Source organism: Siphateles boraxobius, unplaced genomic scaffold (genome assembly GCF_051911475.1).
Source record: "Siphateles boraxobius isolate OS27281-9 unplaced genomic scaffold, OSU_SipBor_1 13, whole genome shotgun sequence".
NCBI classification, from domain to species: Eukaryota; Metazoa; Chordata; class Actinopteri; order Cypriniformes; family Leuciscidae; genus Siphateles; species Siphateles boraxobius.
The window spans coordinates 29,460,025-29,464,467 of record NW_027508733.1 but is presented as its reverse complement, the minus strand read 5'-3'; the positions used below and the strand labels follow the sequence as shown (position 1 = coordinate 29,464,467).

At 33.9% G+C, this 4,443-nt stretch overlaps 1 long non-coding RNA gene across 1 annotated transcript; it reads left to right on the top strand.

Annotated features, from left to right (window-relative positions):
- Positions 1 to 3,165: 3,165 nt before the first annotated feature.
- Positions 3,166 to 4,058, top strand: LOC143735647 (uncharacterized). The gene is made up of 3 exons (XR_013203277.1): positions 3,166 to 3,276; positions 3,647 to 3,711; positions 3,900 to 4,058. It is a non-coding gene; the product is annotated as an uncharacterized LOC143735647 (long non-coding RNA).
- Positions 4,059 to 4,443: the final 385 nt, after the last annotated feature.

Genomic DNA, 4,443 nt, shown 5'->3' with positions numbered 1-4,443 from the left:
ATGTTCACACATAAATGAAGGCCTGGCATTAGAGAAAAAAACAATGTGGAATGAGCATGATTACACACACACATGCACACACACAGACACACACAGACACACAGGTGTGTTTACTCTTCACTCCTGTTTATATCTGCCTATAGCTGTTTGTTTTTTGTTTTTATTTACTTTTTAAAAATTAATTTCTTATTCTAAAGTTAATAATTTTGTACATTTTGATTATTGAAATAATGTGTAATTGCAATCAAGTATTTTCTTTTAGTGGTAACTTATGTGGCATTATTGCAAATTTATTTGGCATTACTGCAAATTTATATAGCATTTTTGCAATAACAAGATACTTCAAAAGACCCCAAAACAACAACAAAAATAATTCTAAACTTTGACAAAATACTGATTTAATGTATTTTAAAGGTTTACATATATATATCATTACCAAAAGCTGTTATAAGAGCAGTAAGTCACATCCAGCAAAATGAATGGATCTCTATGGGGCCTCTGCTGGAAGTATATGGTAATTACACTTTAAGGCTAAAAATATATTATCTACAAAAAAACAGCTAACCAGCAGATGGCAGAATTATGCATTAACACCTAGATCAATATCCAGAAACAATTCCTATTTAAATTTGATCATCATTAATGTGTTTTTTTCATAAAAAATTAATATTTCATACATATGCTAATGGTGTAGTGGAGGGATTCTGCAGTAAATAGGCAAAAAAGTACTTCATATCCCCCAAAACACAGCATTAATGAATAGATGAGAAGTAAACAAAAAAAAAGATATATTATTTGTATGATTAAAAATGTATATTTTTTGTACAATTACTCTATCAATTGTTGGGGTCATATGGACCCCAAAGCCAAGATTTGTAAACAGGAAACGAAGACAATATGAACCTTTCTTGTTAGTATTCAGTGTCGACTATTGTTTGTGTGAACGTGGATGAAACTCAGGGGTTTCTATTAAATACCTGTTTTTTCTCCGTATCCTTCGTCGTGTGCTTTCTACAGTCCAGAAGCGTTACAAAAGGGACTATTGTATTGGGGTAAATCAAATGTAGGCTTATATACTGTAGGCCAATTACTAAGCTCAGATTCATCTTACCAGTTAAAATGTATACTGTGCTTTTGTAATTATTGTAATTATTTTGTAATTATACAGCAGCCAAACAAAACCAGAGAGAAATGTATTCATAAGTCTTTAAAACTTGGGCACAAAACATTTAGCCAGTAAGAAAAGAAAACCTGTAGGATATATGTATATATATTACACACACATATAGGCTACAATGATAAATGATACAAGACCTACAAACGTGTTAAATTATATTGTATACTATCAATTGACCCTTCGCAGGGAGCTTGATTGACAGGTGATCTGACCAATCATACTTCGCCATCTGCCATTTTGTCCGTAGATTAACATGGGAGGATTTGAACTTGAAAAACTGAATATACTGACGCCTTTCCGCGGTTAAAACAACATTCCTTCTTATGTTCATTCATGTTTGTTTGATGCTATAAATGAACTAGAAGGAAGAGATGATCGGTTCACGAGCAGCTTTAACCTAGGCTCTACAGCGATCTGTCACGACACATTAAAGAGCCACAAAACGGTATTTATTGTTTAAATTTCTTTTTAAAAATGACCAAATTTGAAAGGTGAGACTTTGTTTAATATGTGTAATATCAAAAGTAACCGAAAAGTAACCTGGTCTGTCCTGTCTGTCAGTGTATTGTCAGTCTCCTCTCTGATCCGCGATGTATTTTTCACTGTGTGAGAACATTGTGTTTCTGCGTGAGAGCGGCGTAGCTTGTCGGACATAGCGACAGTAACTAAGGGGGGCGGGTCTTTGCGAAGGGTCAATTGTTTATGTAAAAAACTATATCAACATTAACAAACATTTAATATAAAATATAATTTAATACGCTTGTAGGTGTGTATTGTCTCATTTACCTTCATAGCCTCATTTAAGTTGATTTCTGTATACTGTGTATTTATTTTTGGACTAGTGGTTAAAGTCCAATAATGGTATGACAGCGTGTCAGTGGTAATATCATTGTGTTCCTGTTGGTCAGTGTTAGAGGATCTGTGTAACAACTCAGGCTTAGCCTGGCAGTTAGCCTGTCCTGGACCAGGTTAGTTTCCCAGCATAAGTTGCCAGAGTAACTGAGTTTGAACTATTTTAAGTTTGCTTTATGAAACAGAATCAACTGACAATAAGTCTGACTAACCAAAATAAGCCTGGCCTGTATCCTAATCTTGTTTTATGGAAAAGCCCTGTGGTGCTGGTATAGCAATACATAAATGCATACAATTTGATATAGTTATATGAAAGTTATGTGTTTTTTGAGGAGTAAATCAACATTCACACATCTGCATATTCAAATAAAACACACTGGCATATTTACACACACTGTATCTTCTATACTTGTTGATTTAAAGCACTAAGAATGATGATGTTCTCAGAGAAGCAGCTCTGACTTCCCCTTTACTCTGTGTGGTCGAGGTTTGTGTTTCCACTCACAGTACGAGATGTTTGAATGATCATAGCAGATATTATTCATCTGGATCAGATCATGAAGATCATACAGCTGCAGATCTGTGAGTTTCTCATTCACATTTGATTGAGTCAGATTTATTTTGATTTTATATCTTAATCAATGTGTTTTTCTTTCTGTCATAGATCTGTTCATGTTGTATCAAGCCACAGAGAGTCTAACAAACATACCAGTAACTTTAGGATCTGATGTGAATATAACCTGTGATCTTGATATAGAGGAGATTTACTGGTACAAACAGAAATTACCGGATCCTCCAGTGTTTATCTTACGCACTTTCAGCAACACATATGAAGGAGGTGAATATGAAAACAGCAGCTTTATACACAAATACTCAGTGAAAACTAACAGTCGTCTGTTCATCAAAAATATCACCATTGATGAATTAGGAGTTTATTATTGTGTGAAAACTAGTGAACCACTAAAATTCAACAACGGCATCAAAATCTACATCAGCGGTAAGTTATTTTATTATATCATGTCTTTATAAACCACATGATGGATTCCATATTGAATATACTGTATGAAGAACTAATAACAGTTTTATTGTTCTGTTAAAGACTGAAATTGAATGATTGAACTGCAAACCTTTTACAGACTTTGTCCAAAAGAATATTACAGACGCTCCACAACACCAGATATCATGGAGAAATATGACCATCATCATATCTGTCCTGCTGAATGTGCTTCTGATCATTGCATTAATAGGTTTGTTCTTGTTTTACTACAGTAAAAGTGTCAGTGAACTACAAGGAGACAAACTCTAGATCTACAAAATGTATCCGGTTCACACAGAACGTGTTTTTCTATTCCACTGCAATACTTTTGTGTTTTTATTTTTAATGTAAACACACACTAAACGTGTTTAACCGCTGCACTCACGTCTGTCTTCCTTTTCAGCGTCTCGTGCGAGACATGTCATTATAAAAATGCCTAAAAACTTTAAAAAACCACATCTCTCTCGACACTTTTTTCTGCATCTCACATTTTTCACAGTAAAACACATTCTCTGTGAATCAGCTCTTAAACTGTTACAATGTGTGTATTCAGAGATGTTTCATATTCAGTGTTGTTTCAGGTATGGTGAAGAGCTTCATTGATGCAACTGGAAAATCTGCAGCTCAAAACTCAAATAATCCACAGGTAAGATCTTCAATATTAATATATGTTATCTTATTTTGTCTTCTATTATCCTGGTGATTCTTACAGTGCAACTTCAAGCTGCATGCACAAGATTCATTAAATGATCTGAAATGTTTATGACCAGCTGACTGTACATTATGTCTAAAATACTGTATATGTCCATTCATATATAATATGTTCTCTTTCAGTGTGCTGAAGTTGATTTCTTCATGTGCTCCAGTAACACCAGGTCTAGTCAGGAGCAGAGCACTACTGTCTACAGCCAATGTAGGATGTGATACACATTATGAATACAAAGTGTCCCTACATATGCTTTTTTATTTACAAAATAAAATGGCTTGTTATTATTTTTTATATGTGTGAATTTTAATTTATAATTTCCATATATAATTTTTATTTATATGCGTTTTAGCAGCGTTTGCTGCTTTGTATTAAAGTAACACTTTCTGCTGGTACTGTTTTAAGTGGAGATCTTGCTTATATATAGTAATATAATGTTTTTTTTTCTCTCTCTCTGTTATAAGTGCGCTGACATGTTCAGCAGTAAAAGTTGTTAACCACATGACAAATGAGCTTTCTTGGGGCTGAAGCAGCTTTTTTTTTATCAGCAAAAAATTTTGTTATTCAACAAGCCTAAACCTAAACATCAACAAGCGTGGTTTTGTGCAAATGAATGTTCCACTGTTTTGGTCACTTGATGAACAACACGATCACACACACACACACACACAC